The 22,063-nt window shown below is 38.7% G+C and overlaps 1 protein-coding gene and 1 non-coding gene across 3 annotated transcripts in view; one reads left to right on the top strand and one right to left on the bottom strand.

Moving 5' to 3' along the window:
- VTI1A (vesicle transport through interaction with t-SNAREs 1A) overlaps positions 1-22,063 on the bottom strand; it is a 449,364-nt gene that overhangs the window by 365,886 nt on the left and 61,415 nt on the right. The window lies entirely within an intron of this gene.
- On the top strand, positions 19,062-19,168 carry LOC125995352 (U6 spliceosomal RNA). The gene has a single exon (XR_007490892.1). It is a non-coding gene; the product is annotated as a U6 spliceosomal RNA (small nuclear RNA).

Raw genomic sequence — 22,063 nt, 5'->3', positions numbered from 1 at the left:
CTCCAATGTACATGGGACATTCTCCAGGATAGACTACATGCTGGCACATAAAACATACCTCCATAAGATCAAGAGGATAGAAATTTTGCAGACTACCTTCGCTGACCACAAGGCTCTGAAATTATTTGTGAACTCCAAAGGGACTCAGAAGAAACACTTTAACACCTGGAAGTTAAACAGCCTCATGCTCAATAACCAGTGGGTCCGAGATGAAATCAAGGAGGAAATCAAAAGGTTCCTGGAAACAAATGACAATAAAGACACAAACTCTCAGAACTTATGGGACACAGCAAAAGCAGTACTGAGAGGAAAATTTATAGCTTTGCAAGCACACATCAGGAAGGAAGAAGGAGCTTACCTGAGTAGCTTAATGACACAGCTAATAGAACTAGAAAATGCTCAACAAAAGGACCCAAGAATAGGAAGACAGAAGGAAATAACAAAGCTGAGAGCAGAAATCAACGAAGTGGAAACTCAAAAAACAATCCGAAAGATCAACGAAAGCAGAAGTTGGTTCTTTGAAAAAATAAACAAGATTGATAGACCACTGGCAAACCTAACAAAGAAAGAGAGAGAGAGGGGCCGGGCAGTGGCGCTAAAGGTAAGGTGCCTGCCTTGCCTGCGCTAGCCTTGAACGGACCGCGGTTCGATCCCCCGGTGTCCCATATGGTCCCCCAAACCAGGAGCGACTTCTGAGCTCATAGCCAGGAGTAACCCCTGAGTGTTACCGGGTGTGGCCCAAAAACCAAAAACCAAAAAAAAAAAAAAAAGAAAGAGAGAGAGAGAGAGAAACTTGATAACTCGTATCAGGAATGAAAAAGGAGAGATCACTACTGATATGACAGAGATTCAAAGGGTAATCAGAAACTACTTTGAAAAACTCTACGCCACTAAAAATGAGAACCTGGAAGAAATGGATAAATTCTTGGACTCTTATAATCTTCCACGGTTGAAGGAAGAGGATGTAGCATATCTAAACACCCCCATCACCATTGATGAAATTAAAACAGTAATCAAATGTCTGCCGAAAAACAAAAGCCCAGGTCCATATGGATTCACTAATGAATTCTATCAAACTTTCCAAGAGGAACTACTGCCAATCTTGGCAAGACTCTTTCATGAAATTGAACAAACAGAAACACTTCCAAATAGCTTTTATGAAGCCAACATCACCTTGATACCTAAACCAGACAGAGACGCTACCAAAAAAGAAAATTACAGACCAATATCACTGATGAATGCAGATGCAAAGATCCTCAACAAAATCCTGGCAAATAGGATTCAATGCCTCGTTAAGAAGATCATCCACTACGATCAAGTAGGTTTCATCCCAGGAATGCAAGGCTGGTTTAACATCCGTAAATCTATCAACATAATACACAACATCAATAACAAGAAAAATAAAAACCACATGATCATATCAATAGATGCAGAGAAAGCATTTGATAAGGTCCAACACCCATTCTTGATCAAAACTCTCAGCAAGATGGGAATGGAGGGAACCTTTCTCAATATAGTGAAGGCCATCTACCACAAGCCAGTGGCAAATATTATCCTCAATGGAGAAAAACTGAAAGCCTTCCCTCTAAATTCTGGCACAAGACAAGGCTGTCCTCTCTCACCACTCCTATTCAACATAGCACTGGAAGTACTTGCTATAGTGATTAGGCAAGAAAAGGATATCAAGGGAATCCAGATAGGAAAGGAAGAAGTCAAGCTCTCACTGTTTGCAGATGACATGATACTCTACTTAGAAAACCCTAAAGACTCTATCAAAAAGCTTCTAGAAACAATAGACTCATATAGCAAGGTGGCAGGCTACAAAATTAACACACAAAAATCAATGGCCTTTCTATATACCAATAGTAATAAGGATGAAATGGACATTAAGAAAACAACCCCATTCACAATAGTACCACACAAACTCAAATATCTTGGAATCAACTTGACTAAATATGTGAAGGACCTATACAAAGAAAACTATAAAACTCTGCTCCAAGAAATAAGAGAGGACATGTGGAAATGGAAACACATACCCTGCTCATGGATTGGCAGGATTAACATCATCAAAATGTCAATACTCCCCAAGGCATTATACAGATTTAATGCCATCCCTCTAAAGATACCCATGACATTCTTCAAAGAAGTGGATCAGACACTTTTGAAATTCATTTGGAACAATAAACACCCTCGAATAGCTAAAGCAATCATTGGGAAAAAGAATATGGGAGGAATTACTTTTCCCAACTTTAAACTGTACTACAAAGCAACAGTTATCAAAACAGCATGGTATTGGAATAAGGATAGGTCCTCAGATCAGTGTAATAGGCTTGAATACTCAGAAAATGTTCCCCAGAGATACAACCATCTAATTTTTGATAAAGGAGCAGGAAATCCTAAATGGAGCAGGGAAAGCCTCTTCAACAAGTGGTGTTGGCACAATTGGATAGCCACTTGCAAAAAATTAAACTTAGACCCCCAGCTAACATCATGTACAAAGGTAAAATCCAAATGGATTAAAGACCTCGATATCAGCCCCAAAACCATAAGATATATAGAACAGCACATAGGCAAAACACTCCAGGACATTACAGGCATCTTCAAGGAGGAAACTGCACTCTCCAAGCAAGTGAAAGCAGAGATTAACAGATGGGAATATATTAAGCTGAGAAGCTTCTGCACCTCAAAGGAAATAGTGCCCAGGATACAAGAGCCACCCACTGAGTGGGAGAAACTATTCACCCAATACCCATCAGATAAGGGGCTAATCTCCAAAATATACAAGGCACTGACAAAACTTTACAAGAAAAAAACATCTAACCCCATCAAAAAATGGGGAGAAGAAATGAACAGACACTTTGACAAAGAAGAAATAAGCATGGCCAAAAGACACATGAAAAAATGTTCCACATCACTAATCATCAGGGAGATGCAAATCAAAACAACGATGAGATACCACCTCACACCCCAGAGAATGGCACACATCACAAAGAATGAGAATAAACAGTGTTGGCGGGGATGTGGAGAGAAAGGAACTCTTATCCACTGCTGGTGGGAATGCTGTCTAGTTCAACCTTTATGGAAAGCGATATGGAGATTCCTCCAAAAACTGGAAATCGAGCTCCCATACGATCCAGCTATACCACTCCTAGGAATATACCCTAGGAACACAAAAATACAATACAAAAACCCCTTCCTTACACCTATATTCATTGCAGCTCTATTTACCATAGCAAGACTCTGGAAACAACCAAGATGCCCTTCAACAGATGAATGGCTAAAGAAACTGTGGTACATATACACAATGGAATATTATGCAGCTGTCAGGAGAGATGAAGTCATGAAATTTTCCTATACATGGATGTACATGGAATCTATTATGCTGAGTGAAATAAGTCAGAGAGAGAGAGAAAAACGCAGAATGGTCTCACTCATCTATGGGTTTTAAGAAAAATGAAAGACACCCTTGTAATAATAATTTTCAGACACAAAAGAGAAAAGAGCTGGAAGTTCCAGCTCACCTCAGGAAGCTCACCACAAAGAGTGATGAGTTTAGTTAGAGAAATAACTACATTTTGAACTGTCCTAATATTGAGAATGTATGAGGGAAATGTAGAGCCTGTTTAGGGTACAGGCGGGGGTTGGGTGGGGAGGAGGGAGATTTGGGACTTGGGTGATGGGAATGTTGCACTGGTGATGGGTGGTGTTCCTTTTATGACTGAAACCCAAACACAATCATGTATGTAATCAAGGTGTTTAAATAAAAAAAAATTATGCATAAAAAAAAAAAAGATTTCAAATCATTAGGTGATAGGCATTAATGGAAGCCACAATAGTACATAAAGCTAACCAAGAATATAAGGATGTTGGGGCAAGAAAGAGAGCATGGTGGGTGGGTAGGGTATTTGCCTTGCATGTAGCTGACCCAGTTCAATCCCTGGTATCCCATATGGTCCCCCTGAGCCTTCCAGGATTAGTTTCTGAGTGCAGAGTCAGAAGTAACCCCTGAGCATCTCAGATGTGGCCCAAAAACAAAAAAAAATGAAAAAGTATTTTTAAAATGGTAGGTCAAAACAATAATAATGGGGCCAGAGCAAGAGCACTGCAGGTAAGGTGCTTGCCTTGCTGATCCTGGGTTCAGTCCCCAGCATCTCACTCATATGGTTCTCTGAGCCTACCAGGAGTGGCTCCTAAGTGCAGAACACAGAGTCATGAGCAACCCCTGTACACTAATGGGTGTGGCTCAAAAACAAAAATAAAAAGCAAACAGAAACAAAGCTAACAATAACCTGAAAATACAAAAATTAGGAAGATGATAGAAAGAGAAAAATTAATGAAAAAAATAAAGGAAACCAAAATCAATGGGCTACAACGAGACTCATGGAATAATTTTGAAATCCTCAGTGAATCAAGTATAAACAGAAGAGAAGAGAGATTAATAACTGGCCAGAGGCCTCAGAAACAGAGGTTACAGGTGATGTCAGCAAAGAAATTTCAAGGGCATGAAACTTAACATAGATAGAAGCAATATAAAACTTTTAAAAGTTAAACACGTGAATTTTCTTGTTTTTCAAATGTCCTATCTTCCTTTTTCTAAATATGGGAATATTTGATATTAAAGAGACAAGCTGAGGCTACTTTATCCAACACACGTTTATTTCTTCATTTACTTTAAACCATTGCTGACATATAACAGATAAATGATTGATTGTATCACCACCCTCACACCATTCTCTTTGGACAAAACTACTAGCCATTTTAGTCCCAATGGTGAAAATAGAATAATTCAGGTAGAGACACTGAAGAAGGAAGACATTTATTAAAATGACAGGCTACCTGAATAGAATAGCTACAACTTAAAGTAACAGGGCTTCTTTTTGTTTTGTTTTGTTTTTTGTTTTTGGGTCACATCCAGCAGCGCTCAGGGGTTACTCCTGGTTCTACGCTCAGAAATTGCTCCTGGCAGGCTTGGGGGACCATATGGGATGCCGGGATTCGAACTACTGTCCTTTGCATGCAAGGAAAACATCTCTCCGGCCCCAACAGGGCTTCTTTTAAAAAATTAATCATCCAAATATATAACAACCATTGAAATATCACAGAAAAAGTGGTCTAATTTCTATTGCAATATACATCTACTCAATTTCTATTTTGAAGCCAAAATGAGTAAAATAAAAAACAGCTATTTAGCATAAATGCCCACCATTAAGTCTATTTCTTATTTTCTTTTTTTTATTTCTTATTTTTTTTGTTTAATTTAAATAATGTTTGTCAATTAGAGTCATAATTCCTAACAATAATAACATAATAATAATAACAATAATAACAATAATAACATAATTCCTCCCCTAACAAGTCATAACATATTTTTACAATGTTTTTCTAAGAAAATTTCACAAAAATGTCACATTCATTGGTTATTGATGGGGGGTTAGTTTACTGTATGCTTGAAATCTTTAGATAAATCAAATATGAGAAAAATACTGATTTTCAAGCAAAAGAAAACATAATTAGTGGTTTTATAAGAGATAATTTCAAGATTACAAACATTTTGTAAGTTATTCCAGAGAAGCATTATCGAATTCCATAGATTCTTACTAATAACCCAACCTCATCCATATACATTCTATTTATGAGAAAATATAAAATAATAAAAATGCAAGACCAATAGTTTAGTCAAATAAGCCTAGTTGCACTGTATTGCTAATAAAAACGTTTTTGGTTTTTTTTTTTCCAGAACTCATTTACTGTGACTTCTTAGACAGAAGGCACTTCTATGTATGTGGAACATGACACCAAAAAATAGATAATATTCTGAATGATAACAAAAATAACTAGAAATGGTCTATCCAATGTTAGTGAGTGAAAAAAGTAGAATGCCTGTCTTGAATATAAGCAGGGGGTGGGGGAGAAGGGACATGGGGTGCATTGGTGGTGGAAATGCTGCACTGGTTGAAGGTGGAGAGTTCATTTTTATAACTGTAATCCAACTACAAACATATTTGTAATCATGGTGCTTAAATAAAGATATTAATTTAAAAAAAGGAATGGTCTATCCTATTTCCTATCATTTAGGATAATTAATGAAAGACTGACTGACAATAAAGGCATACTTCCTTCTTTCAAGAATAAAAAATGGGGGAATGTTCAAAGGGCTGAAGCCCCAAGTGCAATAAGAATCAAAAGCACCATGCAGAGTGGCCCTGCCAAGCAATGAGCTGGAAGTGTGCCCAGGCCATAAGATGTGGCCTCAAAATACAAAAAAAAAAAAAAAAAAAAAAAATTGAAAGTATCAACAGCTATTGAATCTAAATAGAGGTATGTATTTTTCTATCAACTTATCTCTGCATTGGAAAACTTCTAAAGATTTGAGGAAAAAAACTTTATTAACTTAAGATGAAACTGTTGAATTATTCCTTTTGGTGAAAAGGACCATTGGTAGAATACAAATAATCTCATGTTTTGTTTTGGTTTGTTTTTTTGGGCCATACCCATGGTGCTCAAGGGGTACTCCTGGTTCTGTACTCAGGAATTATTCTTGGCCATGCTGGGGGGGGGGGCGTGCATATGGGACATATGGAATGTCAGGGATTGAACCTGGTCAGTCACATGCAAGGCAAACTCTCTACACATTGTGCTACCTACCTATCACTTGGCCCAATTTGATGTGTTTTGGGGTTTTTGTTTTTGTTTTTTTTTTTTTTTTTTTGGTTTTTGAGTCACACCCGGCAGCGCTCAGGGGTTACTCCTGGCTCTATGCTCAGAAATAGCCCTGGCAAGCTCGGGGGACCATATGAGATGCTGGGATTTGAACCACCAACCTTCTGCATTAAAGGCAAATACCTTATCTCCATGCTATCTCTCTGGTCCCGCAATCTGATGTTTTTTTAATGCAGTCCTAGTACCAGAATATCAGGCCTCTTCTAAAAAGATGCTGCATTCCTTCAGCCTTCACATCTTACTTATCTTTAATGAAATTCTTGGGCCTTTAATGCATTTGACTCAGTATGAAATTAAAGCTCTGACCTTAGCTTTCCAAGTCTATTTTAAAGATTTATTTAAAAAACATGGCCATACTCTATGACAATGAGACTAAAGGCATCTTCAAGGAGAAAATACCACTGTCCAAACAAGTGGAAGCAGAGATAAACAAATGGGACTACATTAAATTGAGAAGCTTCTGTACCTTAAAGGAAACAGTGACTAGGATACAAAGGCCATTCATGAAATGGAAGAAACTATTCACCCAATACCCATCAGATAAGGGACTAACATCTAGGATATACTGGCAATAATTTAACGACAGCAACAACAACAAAGAAAACATAACAAATAAAACCACATCTAACCCCATCAAAAAATGGGGATAAGAAATTAATAGACACTTCCACAGAGAAGAAATACAGATGTCCAAAAGACACACGGAAAAATGCTCCACATCACTAATCATCAGGGAGATGCAAATCAAAAAAACAATGAGGCACCATCTCATGCCACAGAGAATGGCACATATCACAAAACAAGAATATAAGTGCTGGTGGGGATGTGAGGAGAAACGAACTCTTATTCACTTCTGATGGGAATGTCATCTAGTTCAGTCTTTCTGGAAAAAAAACATGGATAGTCCTCAAAAAATTGGAAATTGAGCTCCCATATGATCCATTTGATCCCATAAGATTCAGCTATACCTGTCCTAGGGATATACCCTAGGAACACAAAAACACAATACAAAAATGTCCTCTGCATACCTATGTTCATAGATGCTCTATTTACAATAGCCAAAATCTGCAAACAACAAGATACCCAACAATAGATGAGTGGCTAAAAAAACTGGTACATATGCACAATGGAATACTATGCAGCTGTCAGGAAAATGAAGTCATGAACTTTTCTTATACATGAATGGACATGAAAACGATTATTCTGAGTGAAATGAGTCACAGAGAGAGACAGACATAGAATAGTATTACTCATACGTGGAATTTAAGAAAAATAAAAGACAGTATGGTAATAATACCCATAGACAATAGATATGAGAATAGAAAGGATAAGCCCAAGATATGAAGCTTACCACAAAGACTGGTGATTGCAGTTAGAAACATAACTATGGAAACAACTACCATGATAATTGAAGTGAGTGAGGGAAATAGAATGACTATCTCAAAGTCAGGCAGGAGGTGGGGAAGAGGGAGATGGGAGGCATTGGTGCAGGTTGCACTAGTGAAGGGGGTTGTACTTCTTTTTATGACTGAAACCCAACTACAATCATGTGTGTAATCATGGTGCTTAAATAAATATATTAATAAAAATAAAATAAATAAAAATTAAAATGTGAGAACATATGAAACAACCTGAAAAAATAAATAATGGCCATATTAAATAAATTAATCTGGAAAATAAATGGGTAAGGTCCACAAGTTTTGGCTGTTTTTTTTTTCTCCCTTTTTTGGGGCACACCCAGTGACACACAGGGGTTAATTCTGGCTATGCACTCAGAAATTACTCCTGGCTTGGGGGACCACATGGGACCCCAGGGGATCGAACCAAGGTCCATCCTAGATTAGCACATGCAAGGCAAATGTCCTACCACTTGCACCACCACTCCAGCCCCAGGCCCATAAGTTTTACATTTTAAAACTGGTGAAGAAAAATTTAGTTTTAAACACTATCTTAGAAAAGAAAAAAATCTTAAATATATATAAGTGATCTAACACATCACTTCAAAATGCAAGAAATAAAGAATAAATCATGGGCCCAGGCGGTGGTGCTAGAGGTAAGGTGCTTGCCTTGCCTGCCTGCGCTAGCCTTGGACAGACCACGATTCAATCGCCTGGCATCCCATATGGTCCCCCAAGCCAGGAGCAACTTCTGAGCGCATATAAGATTAAAACCAGAAGGGTCAACACTGGATAGGTCAACCAGACTGAAACCCAACAAGACCTGAGAAGAGAAATGGAAGAAAGAGGCCTAGTGGATATATATAGGACACTCCATCCCCAGAAACCTGGATACATATTCTTCTCCAATGTACATGGGACATTCTACAGAATAGACTACATGCTGGCACATAAAACATACCTCCATAATATCAAGAGGACAGAAATTTTGCAGGCTACCTTCGCTGACCACAAGGCTCTGAAATTATTTGTGAATTCCAAAGGGACACAGAAGAAAAACTTTAACACCTAAAAGTTAAACAGCCTCATACTGAATAACCAGTGGGTCCGAGATGAAATCAAGGAGGAAATCAAAAGGTTCCTGGAAACAAATGACAATAAAGACACAAACTATCAGAACTTATGGAACACAGCAAAAGCAGTTCTGAGAGGAAAATTTATAGCTATGCAAGCACACATCAGGAAGGAAGAAGGAGCTTACCTGAGTAGTTTAATGACACAGCTAATAGAACTAGAAAGTGCTCAACAAAAGGACCCAAAAATAGGGAGACAGAAGGAAATAACAAAGCTGAGAGCAGAAATCAATGAAGTGGAAACCCAAAAAACAATCCGAAAGATCAATGAAAGCAGAAGTTGGTTCTTTGAAAAAAATAAACAAGATTGACAGACCCCTGGCAAAACTAACAAAGAAAGAGAGAGAGAAACTTGATAACTCGTATTAGGAATGATATGGCAGAGATTCAAAGGGTAATCAGAAACTACTTTGAGAAACTCTATGCCACTAAAAATGAAAACCTGGAAGAAATGGATAAATTCTTGGACTCTTATCATCTTCCACGGTTGAAGGAAGAGGATATAGCATATCTAAACACCCCCATCACTATTGAGGAAATTAAAACGATAATCAAATGTCTGCTCAAAAACAAAAGCCCAGGCCCAGATGGACTCACTAATGAATTCTTTCAAACTTCCCAAGAGGAACTACTACCAATCCTGGCAAGTCTCTTTCATAAAATCAAAAAAACAGGAACACTTCCAAATACCTTTTATGAAGCCAACATCACCTTGATACCTAAACCAGACAGAGATGCTACGAAAAAAGAAAATTACAGACCAATATAGCTGATGAATATAGATGCAAAGATCCTCAACAAAATCCTGGCAAATAGGATTCAATGCCTCATTAAGAAGATCATCCACTATGATCAAGTAGGTTTCATCCCAGGAATGCAAGGTTGGTTTAACATCCGTAAATCTATCAACATAATACACAACATCAACAACAAGAAAAATAAAAACTACATGATCATATCAATAGATGCAGACAAAGCATTTGATAAGGTCCAACACCCATTCTTTTTTTTTTTTCTGTTTTTTGGGCCACACCCGGTAATCCTCAGGGGTTACTCCTGGCTATGTGCTCAGAAGTTGCTCCTGGCTTGGGGACCATATGGGACACCGGGAGATCGAACCGTGGTCTGTCCAAGGCTAGCGCAGGCAAGGCAGGCACCTTACCTTTAGCGCCACCGCCCGGCCCCCAACACCCATTCTTGATCAAAACTCTCAGCAAGATGGGAATGGAAGGAACCTTTCTCAATATAGTTAAGGCCATCTACCACAAGTCAGTGGCAAATATTATCCTCAATGGAGAAAAACTAAAAGCCTTCCCTCTAAATTCTGGCACAATACAAGGCTGTCCTCTCTCACCACTCCTATTGAACATAGCACTGAGAGTACTTGCTATAGGGATTAGGCAAGAAAAAGATATCAAGGGAATCCAGATAGGAAAAGAAGAAGTCAAGCTCTCACTGTTTGCAGATGACATGATACTCTACTTAGAAAACCCTAAAGACTCTACCAAAAAGCTTCTAGAAACAATAGACTCATATAGCAAAGTGGCAGGCTAAAAAATTAACACACAAAAATCAATGGCCTTTCTATACACCAATAGTAATAAAGAAGAAATGGACATTAAGAAAACAACCCTAGGGCCCGGAGAGATAGCACAGCAGCGTTTGCCTAGCAAGCAGCCGATCCAGGACCAAAGGTGGTTGGTTCGAATCCCGGTGTCCCATATGGTACCCCATGCCTGCCAGGAGCTCTTTCTGAGCAGACAGCCAGAAATAACCCCTGAGCACTGGCAGGTGTGGGCCCCCCCCCAAAAAAAATAAAACCAAACAAAAAAAAAGAAAACAGCCTTATTCACAATAGTGCCACACAAAGTCAAATATCTTGGATCAACTTGACTAAAAATATGAAGGACCTATACAAAGAAAACTATAAAACTCTGCTCCAAGAAGTAAGAGAGGACATGCGGAAATGGAAGCACATACCCTGCTCATGGATTGGCAGGATTAACATCATCAAAATGGCAATACTCACCAAGGCATTATACAGATTTAATGCGATCCCTCTAAAGATACCCATGATATTCTTCAAAGAAGTGGATCAGGCACTTTTAAAATTCGTTTGGAACAATAAACACCCTAGAATAGCTAAAGCAATCATTGGGAAAAAGAATATGGGAGGAATTACTTTCCCCAATTTTAAACTTGACTACAAAGCAATAGTTATCGAAACAGCATGGTATTGGAATATGGACAGGCCCTCAGATCAGTGGAATAGGCTTGAATACTCAGAAAATGTTCCCCAGACATACAATCACCTAATGTTTGATAAAGGAGCAAGAAAACCTAAATGGAGCAAAGAAAGCCTCTTCAACAAGTGGTGTTGACACAACTGGATAGCCACTTGCAAAAAATTGAACTTAGACCCCCAGCTAACATCATGTACGAAGATAAAATCCAAATGGATTAAAGACCTCATATCAGACCCATAATCATAAGATATATAGAACAACACATAGACAAAACACTCCAGGACATTGAGACTACAGGCATATTCAAGGAGGAAACTGCACTCTCCAAGCAAGTGAAAGCAGAGATTAACAGATGGGAATATATTAAACTGAGAAGCTCAGGATACAAGAGCCCCCCACTGAGTGGGAGAAACTATTCACCCAATACCCATCAGATAAGGGGCTAATCTCCAAAATATACAAGGCACTGACAGAAATTTACAAGAAAAAAACATCTAATCCCAACAAAAAATGGGGAGAAGAAATGGACAGACACTTTGATAAAGAAGAAATACAAATGGCCAAAAGACACATGAAAAAATGCTCCACATCACTAATCATCAGGGAGATGCAAATGAAAACAACTATGAGGTACCACCTCACACCACAGAGAATGGCACACATCACAAAGAATGAGAATAAACAGTGTTGGCGGGGATGTGGAGAGAAAGGAACTCTTATCCACTGCTGGTGGGAATGCCATCTAGTTCAACCTTTATGGAAAGCGATATGGAGATTCCTCCAAAAACTGGAAATCGAGCTCCCATACGATCCAGCTATACCACTCCTAGGAATATATCCTAGGAACACAAAAATACAATACAAAAACCCCTTCCTTACACCTATATTCATTGCAGCACTATTTACCATAGCAAGACTCTGGAAACAACCCAGATGCCATTCAACAGACGAATGGCTAAAGAAACTGTGGTATATATACACAATGGAATATTATGCAGCTGTCAGGAGAGATGAAGTCATGAAATTTTCCTATACATGGATGTACACGGAATCTATTATGCTGAGTGAAATAAGTCAGAGAGAGAGAGAGAGAAATGCAGAATGGTCTCACTCATCTATGGGTTTTAAGAAAAATGAAAGACACCCTTGTAATAATAATTTTCAGACACAAAAGAGAAAAGAGCTGGAAGTTCCAGCTCACCTCAGGAAGCTCACCACAAAGAGTGATGAGTTTAGTTAGAGAAATAACTACATTTTGAACTGTCCTAATAATGAGAATGTATGAAGGAAATGGAAAGCCTGTCTAGAGTACAGGCGGGGGTCGGGTGGGGAGGAGGGAGATTTGGGACATTGGTGATGGGAACATTGCACTGGTGATGGGTAGTGTTCTTTACATGACTGAAACCCAAACACAATCATGTATGTAATCAAGGTGTTTAAATAAAATATATATATAAAAAAGATTAAAACCAGAAGGGGCAGTAGGTATGGCTTTTGCCTTGCACAGAGTTAACCTGGGATGATTCCCAGCATCCCAATAGTTCACCAGCCCACCAGGAATGACCCTTGAGCACAAAGCCAGAAGCCAGAGTACTGACAGCTGTGGACCCAAAACAAAAACAAAAGTCACTAAGAATAGAACAAAAATCAACGAAATAGTAAAGAAAAACAAGGACTAGTTCTATAGATTCCCCAAATGCCAAGCTTTTGGATAGATTTATCTAAATAGTAATGAAAGAAATACATGATTACAGATCCAAAAGAAACTAAAAAGATTTTAAGAAAATATTATAAAGAAGCTATGCCAACAAATTAGAGACATTTTACAAAGCAAGCAAATTAGCTAGAAAAGAATAACAAAAAATTGACTCAAAAAATAAATAGAACCACCATAGGCATATGACGAGATAAGAAATGAAATTTGTAAAATTTTCTACAAAGGAAAATACAGTTGTAATGGCTCCATTGATGAATTCTATCAAATATTTAAATAAATAATAAACTACCCTACAAAGAGACATCTATAACATAAAAAAAAACAATTTAGTTATTCAATAAGGCCAAAACTATCACAACATTAATATATGACAAAAAAGGGCCCGGAGAGATAGCACAGCGGCGTTTGCCTTGCAAGCAGCCGATCCAGGACCAAAGGTGGTTGGTTCGAATCCCAGTGTCCCATATGGTCCCCCGTGCCTGCCAGGAGCTATTTCTGAGCAGACAGCCAGGAGTAACCCCTGAGCACCGCCGGGTGTGACCCAAAAACTAAAAATAAAAATAAAAAAATATGACAAAAAAGTCCAAGACAATATTTCTCATGTAGGTAGAAGTAAGATTCCGTAACCTGGTAGTAGTAAACCAAATATCTAATAAAGTAGAAATAAACTCCAATTGTATTTTTATGTAATAATACTAAGTAAAGAAAAATTCCAATTAAAAGAAATTATTTATTCATAATGGTATCAAAAGAACAATACATTTAAGAAATAAATTTCACAAAAGAAGTAGAAGACCAGTACGTAAATTATAACGAATTATTGAGAGGAATTAAAGAACACCTAAATAAATGTATTAAAAGAGAAAATATTTTTAAGATTGTCATTTTTCCCAAGTGAATAGACTCAAAAATCCATCAAATGATTCCCTATCAAAATATCATATTTTGGGGCCAGAGAGATAGCATACAGAAGGTCATCGGTTCGAATCCCGGCGTCCCATATGGTCCCACATGCTTGCCAGGAGCAATTTCTGAGCATGGAGCCAGGAGTAACCCCTGAGCACTACCAGGTGAGATAAAAAAACCACATACGGGCCGGGCGGTGGCGCTAAAGGTAAGGTGCCTGCCTTGCCTGCGCTAGCCTTGGATGGACCGCGGTTCGATCCCCCGGTGTCCCATATGGTCCCCCAAGCCAGGAGCAACTTCTGAGTGTATAGCCAGGAGTAACCCCTGAGCGTTACTGGGTGTGGCCCAAAAACCAAACACACACACACACACACACACACACACACACACACATCATATTTCTTCATAAAAGTTAACAAAGAGGTTTGGGTAAAGAAATGTACAGTGGTTAGAGCATTTGCCATGTGGCTTGAGCACCTCCATGATTGATCCCTAAATACAAAACTAGGAGTAAATCTGAGTACTACCAGGCGTCACCCAAAAATAAAACAAAGCAAACAAATTGTTAACAAGATGATTCTTAATGGTAAATGGAAAAGACAATAATCTAGAATTAGCAATTCATTTTTTAAAAAGAAGTTGGAGGACTTATACTGTGAAATTTCAGAATGTACTTTTAAGTTTATAGTAATGAAAGCATGATTACTGGCATAAGAATGGATATAGATCACTCACCCAGAACTAAAAATCCAAAAATAAGACCTTACATAAGACCATTTTATTTTTCTATAAAAATACCAAGGGAAGTTGATGAAAAAGAGAATAGCTGATCTAAAAAATGTGTTGAAACAAATGTATATTCATGTACTCTCAAAATAACTTTATATCATACCCTAGAGTGATATGTATATCACACTATATGCTAAAATAATCATAGAAAACAATTAAGTTAAAATAATTAAAATTCAGTAAGAAACTATTATACCCATATATACAACACAAAAAATACGATCTGTTAATGTTCATAACTTGAAATGTATCAAAACTTTTTTTTTTTTTTTTGGTTTTTGGGTTGTACCCAGCAGCGCTCGGGGATTACTCCTGGCTCTACGCTCAGAAATCGCTCCTGGCAGGCTTGGGGGACCATATGGGATGCCGGGATTCGAACCACTGACCTTCTGCATGCAAGGCAAACACTTTACCTTCATGCTATCTCTCCGGTCCCGTATCAAAACTTTTTTTTTTTGTGGTTTTTGGGTCACACCCGGCAGTGCTCAGGGGTTATTTCTGGCTCCAGGCTCAGAAATTGCTCCTGGCAGGCACAGGGGACCATATGGGGTGCCGGGATTTGAATCGATGACCTCCTGCATGAAAGGCAAACGCCTTACCTCCATGCTATCTCTCCGGCCCCGTATCAAAACTTTTATACTTTAAAAGCTGTCAGAAAAAAAAAAATGGAAAGACAAGCCACACACTAGAAAAAAATATTAGCAAATATCTAATAAAAGACTTGCATCTAAAATATATAAAGAACTCAATCATAAGAAAGCAACTTAATAAAAACTGGATTCATGATTAGAATATCTCACAAAGATATAAACAACTAATACAGCAAGAAGAGATGTTCAGGGGCCAGGCGGTGGCGCTGGAGGTAAGGTGCCTGCCTTGCCTGCGCTAGCCTAGGATGGACCGCGGTTCGATCCCCCGGCGTCCCATATGGTCCCCCAAGCCAGGAGCGACTTCTGAGCGCATAGCCAGGAGTAACCCCTGAGCGTCAAATGGGTGTGGCCCAAAAACAAACAAAAAAAAAAAACAAAAAAAAAAAAAAAGAAGAGATGTTCAATATTCATTATGTTCAGTAATGTTCAGTAATCATTATGCAGGTGCAAATTAAAACTATTTTTAGGGGCCGGGCGGTGGCGCAAGAGGTAAGGTGCCTGCCTTGCCTGCGCTAGCCTAGGATGGACCGCGGTTCGATCCCCCGGCGTCCCATATGGTCCCCTAAGCCAGGAGCGACTTCTGAGCGCACAGCCAGGAGTAACCCCTGAGCGTCACCGGGTGTGGCCCAAAAACCAAAAAAAAAGGAAAAAAAAAACTATTTTTAGGTGTAATTTCATTCCCATTACATGGCTATAGTCAAAAAGACCAACAAAATCCGGCTCTAAAGAAGTGCATGGAGTAAATGCTCATGTATTAATGGCAGAAATGTAAAATCTCTTCAGAACTAGGATAGCAGTTCCTTGAAAAGTTTATTTTTACCCTATGACCCAATAATTCTCCTCTTTAGTAATCTCCAAAGAGAAGAAAGCATCCACAAAAGAAGAGAAAGTCTCGGGGCCAGAGAGATAGCATGGAGGTAGAGCGTTTGCCTTGCATGCAGAAGGATGGTGGTTCGAATCCCGGCATTCAATATGGTCCCCAGAGCCTGCCAGGAGCGATTTCTGAGCATAGAGCCAGGAGTAACCCCTGAGTGCTGCTGTGTGTGATCCAAAAACCTAGAGAGAGAGATAGAGGAGAGAGAGAGGGGGAGAGAGAGAGAGAGAGAGAGAGAGAGAGAGAGAGAGAGAGAGAGAGAGAGAGAGAGAGAGAGAGAAAGTGTCCACAAAATCCATTATATTAATTTTCATAGCGGCACAAATCAAAGTAGTAAAATATAACTCAAATGTTCCATTAACTGTTAAATAGATAAAATGTTCATATTCATTCAGTAGAATATTACTCAGCAACAAAAACAAACTACTGATCCCTGCTGCACTCATTTCAATGCAGGTGTCATACTAACCCACCCCACCTCGAAGAGCCCACAGAAAGTAAAGCATAGCAATGGAGGTGAGCTGACCCTATCCACAAAGGGCAGGGACTGATTCCCAGCACATTCATTTCAACATGGGTACCAAACTGACACACCGCAGGCGCCAGGATCAAATCCTGCCCAGAAGAGCTCACAGAGGCACAGCAACAGAGATGTGCTGACAATGCCCACAAAAGATGGAGCCTGACCCAAGCCGTGCATGTTTCAATGTGAGTGCCAAATGTACCCACCCAGAAGAGCCTGCAGTAAGCACAGCAATGGACACGAGAGAACCTGCACACAAGGGCGGAGCCAGAGGAGCCCAGCCAGTCAGCTTCACTCATGGCTGTGCACATTTCCTAGTCAATGAACCCCAGCACAACATGTAGAAAACACCACACTACATGTTTGATGATGGGAAAACAACTCAGGCTTCAACCATGCATAGAGAATGAAGATGGCAGCTCTAATGACCCAAAAAGTGTCCAACACCTATTTAGCCTCTCAGAAAGGACTTTAAAGAATAAATATGGAGGATCCTCATAAAACTTAAAGAAAGAATGGAACAAATTGAACCAATCACAAATAAGAATCAGAAGATATAAAAATAGAGGCCCGGAGATATAGCACAGCGGCGTTTGCCTTGCAAGCAGCCGATCCAGGACCAAAGGTGGTTGGTTCGAATCCCGGTGTCCCATATGGTCCCCCATGCCTGCCAGGAGCTATTTCTGAGCAGACAGCCAGGAGTAACCCCTGAGCACCTCCGGGTGTGACCCAAGAATTGAGAAAACTCCAAAATGAAGTAACAGGACTGAAAAAATTGGTAAGTAAATGAAAACCTCACTAGAGAGTCTCTCCAACAGAGTAGTAGCTGAGGACATAATCCATGAGTTGGAAGATGAGATGTATAACAACTCCAACAACAGAAGAGATTTGGAAAAGAGCCTTAAAAAAAACGATCAGACAATGAAAAAAATCCTTAAGTATGTTAACAGATGAAAAACAGAAATCTGTGATAAAATCAACAGAAACAACTTAAGAATTATTGGAGTCCTAGAGACCCAGGAAGAAAATCCCCAGAAATAATCAATAGTCAAGAGCACTATTGCAGAGAAACTCTCAAAGCTGAAGAGTGCATGCACCAAATCCTGCATGCCCAGAGAGTAACAGCGAAAAGAGATTTGAAGAAAAGTACCCCATGACACATCCTAGTCACAATGACAAATCCCACAGAGGGGGATAGAATACTGAAAGCAGTAAGATAAAAAAAAAAATTACATTCAAAGGAGTATACTTAAGATTTACAGCAGACCTATTACAAGAAACCCTCAGGCCCAAAGGCAGTACACACATTCTTCTCCAATGCACATGGGTCATTTTCCAGGATAGAATACATGCTGGCCAATAAAACATACTCCATATAATCAAGAGGATAGAAATTGTACAGACTACCTTCTCAGATCATAATATGCTGAAATTAGAAGTAAACTACAAACAGACACAGAGGAAAAACTTTAACACCTGGAAATTAAACAGGTCACTACTGAACAACCAATGGGTCAGAGAGGAAATCAACAGAGTTCTGGAAACTAATGTGAAGAAAGACACAAATTATCAGAATTTATGGAACACAGCAAAAGCAATATTAGGAGAAAAATTTATACCTTTGCAAGTACACATCAGGAAAGAAGAAGGGACCTACATAAATAGCTTAATTACACAGCTTAGAAAATTAAAAAGTAGGCAGAAGGAAATAACTAAGTTTATAGCAGAAATTAATGAAGTGGAAATTCAAAAGAGCAATGAAAGTCAGAGTTGGTTCTTTGAAAAATAAACAAGATCAATTAACCACTAGCAAAACTCACAGAGAAAGGGAAAGAGAGAAACTTAATAAACCAAATTAGTAATAAAAAGGAAGAGATACTACAGATACTGCAGAGAGGCAAAGGGTAGTCAGAGACTCTTTGAGAAACTCTATGCCACAAAACAAGAGAACCTGGAAGAAATGGATAAATTCTTGGCTCCTATAATCTTTCATAGTTGAACCAGAATTATTTAGTATGACTAAACAAACCCATCACTATTGAGGAGATTAAAATGGTAATCAAAAGTCTTCCCAAAACAGAAGCCCAGACCCAGATGGATTCACTAATACATTATTCGGCAGCACATATACTAAAATTGGAACGATACAGAGAAGATTAGCATGGCCCCTACGCAAGGATGACACGAAAATTCATGAAGCGTTCCATATATTTTTTTTTAAAAAAAAAGTATATTTAATTTTGTAGCAGGCTACAAAATTAACACACAAAAATCAATGGCCTTCAGAAGATGAAGGATAATTACAGAATGATAGCACTTTTTTGAGGTAGTTAGAATATACACCATATATACATATAACACTCCAAGAACAAATACAATGCTTGTATTTGTCAGCATTTACTGGGGAAAAGTGTTCAAAAACAAATGGAAGAGGAACAACACAAGGTACCATCTCATGCCACAGAGAATGGCACATATCACAAAGAACAGAAACAATCTGTTCTGGTGGGGATGTGGGGAGAATGTTGGTAGGAATGCTGTCTAGTCTAGCCTTTCTGGAAAACTATATGGAGATTCCTCAAAAAGCTGGATATTGAGCTCCCATATGATCCAGCAATATCACTCCTAGAGATATATGCCCTAGAAATACAAAAGCACAATAAAAAAAATTTATCTCAGCATGCTTATGTGCTTTACAGCTCTATTTACAATAGTCAGAACCTGGAAATAACCCAGATGCCTGAAAACAGATGACTGACTAAAGAAATGGTGGTACATATACACAATGGAATACTATGCAGCTGTCAGAAAAATAAAGTCATGAAATTTTCCTATACATGGATAGACATGAAAACTATTATTCTGAGTGAAATAAGTCAGAGGGAGAGAGAGACACAGAGAATAGTCTCATCTATGGAATTTAAGAAAAATAAAAGACAGCATGGCAGTAATATTCAGGCAACAGAGATGAAGGCTAGAAGGATCAGCCCACAATATGAAGCTTACCACGAAGACTGGTGAGTGCAGTTAGAGAAATAACTATACTAACAACTATCATGACAATGGTAGTGAGAGAGAAACAGAATGCCTGTCTTGAAGATAGCAGGGAGTGGAGGAGGGGGGAATCGGGTGGCAGATAGGCTGCACTGGTGAAGGGGTGTGCGTACTTTTTATGACTGAAACCCAAATACAAATATTTTTTTTTTAACCACGGTGCTTAAAGATAGATATTATTGTTTTTTTTAAATGAAAGATAAGTTTAAAAAATAAGGGGCCGGAGATATAGCATGGAGGTAAGGCGTTTGCCTTTCATACAGAAGGTCATTGGTTCAAATCCCGGTGTCCCAAATGGTCACCTGTGCCTGCCAGGGGCTATTTCTGAGCAGATAGCCAGGAGTAACTCCTGAGCACCACCGGGTGTGGCCCAAATAAAACAAACACCAAAACAAAACAAAAAAAATACTGGTAGATGCTACACTACAGATGAATGTCAAAGGTCTATGATAGGCAAAATAAATTAGATGTATTGAATGGTTCCATATTTACAATAGAAAATTTTATGGAGCATAGATATTTATATATTAATATGTATTCATGATATATTTACATATCATGAATACATTTTAAATAAAAGCTAGACTAACAGGAAATATATATTTTGTTTGTTTGTTTGTTTGTTTTGGGGTCATACCCAGAAGCTCAGGGGTCACTCCTGGCTCTACTCTCAGAAATTGCTCCTGGCCGGCTCGGGGGACCATATAAAATGCCAGGATTCAAACCACCATCCTTCTGCACGCAAGGCAAACACCTTGCCTCCATGCTATCTCTCCGGCCTCAGGAAATATATTTTTATCTAAAAATTCTAAAGTCATGACAAAAACATAGTGATAAGACTAAAAATTGTCTTCATAACACTGAATTTTTCTGAGATTACAGAGGACAAGACTTATTTCATGTGCTTACATTGTTTATGATTTATTATTAGAGTTTAAATGTGATGCTTAAGATTAAAATGCTAATTTAATACTGGAGTTTGAAAAATTATTAAAATAAAGTAAAATGCTATAATAATTTTTAAATTCCATACATATTAAAATGATACTATTTTATTTGACTCTATAGGGTTAAATAGAAGTAGAAATTTTTTTTTCTTTTTTGGTTTTTGGGCCACACCCTGTGACGCTCAGGGGTTACTCCTGGCTATGTGCTCAGAAGTTGCTCCTGGCCTCTTGGGGGACCCTATGGGACGCCGGGGGATCGAACCGCGGTCCGTCCTAGGCTAGCGCAGGCAAGGCAGGCACCTTACCTCCAGAGCCACCGCCCGGCCCCAGAAGTAGAAATTTTATTTCATTTTCTTTTTTCCTTTTTTTGTGTGATGACTAGGAAATGTAAAGTTATATGACTTTCATGCTATTTCCTAGATATTTCCCAAGAAATTTCCACACATACAAATGTGTGATATACCATGATTCATAGTCCTACTGAAAACTATATTGTTATTACCATATTTTTTGCTCTATAAAATGCTCCTGACCATAAGGTGCAGAGGGTTTTTGTTTGTTTGTTTGGTTGGTTGGTTGGTTTTTTGGTTTTTTGGTTTTTTTTTTTTTTTTTTTGGTTTTGATTTTGGTTTTTGGGCCACACCCAGTGACGGTCAGGGTTACTTCTGGCTATGCACTCAGAAATCGCTTCTGGCTCAGGACCATATGGGATGCAGGGATTGAACCCAGGTCTACCCAAGTGTCAACTGCATGAAAGACAAACACCCTACCGCTGTGCAAACACTCCGGCCCCAAGATGCACAGTTTTTAGATGAGGAAAACAAACAAAAAATTATTCTAGGGGCCAGAGAGATAGCATGGAGGTAGAGAGTTTGCCAAGCATGCAGAAGGACAATGGTTTGAATCCTGACATCCCATATGGTCCCCCGAGCCTGCCAGGAGCAATTTCTGTGCATAGAGCCAAAAGTAACCCCTGAACACTGCCAGGTGTGACCCAAAAACAAAACAAAGCAAAAAATATAAAGCAAATGGTGTACTAAAATATTTAACAAACTATAACAAAATAATATTTCAACCATGTTAAGTGAACAGCAGTCAATGTGACAT

Source organism: Suncus etruscus, chromosome 17 (assembly GCF_024139225.1).
Source record: "Suncus etruscus isolate mSunEtr1 chromosome 17, mSunEtr1.pri.cur, whole genome shotgun sequence".
Taxonomy (NCBI): domain Eukaryota; kingdom Metazoa; phylum Chordata; class Mammalia; order Eulipotyphla; family Soricidae; genus Suncus; species Suncus etruscus.
The sequence above is the reverse complement of the archived record's forward strand: the minus strand, read 5'-3'. Positions and strand labels throughout refer to the sequence as shown.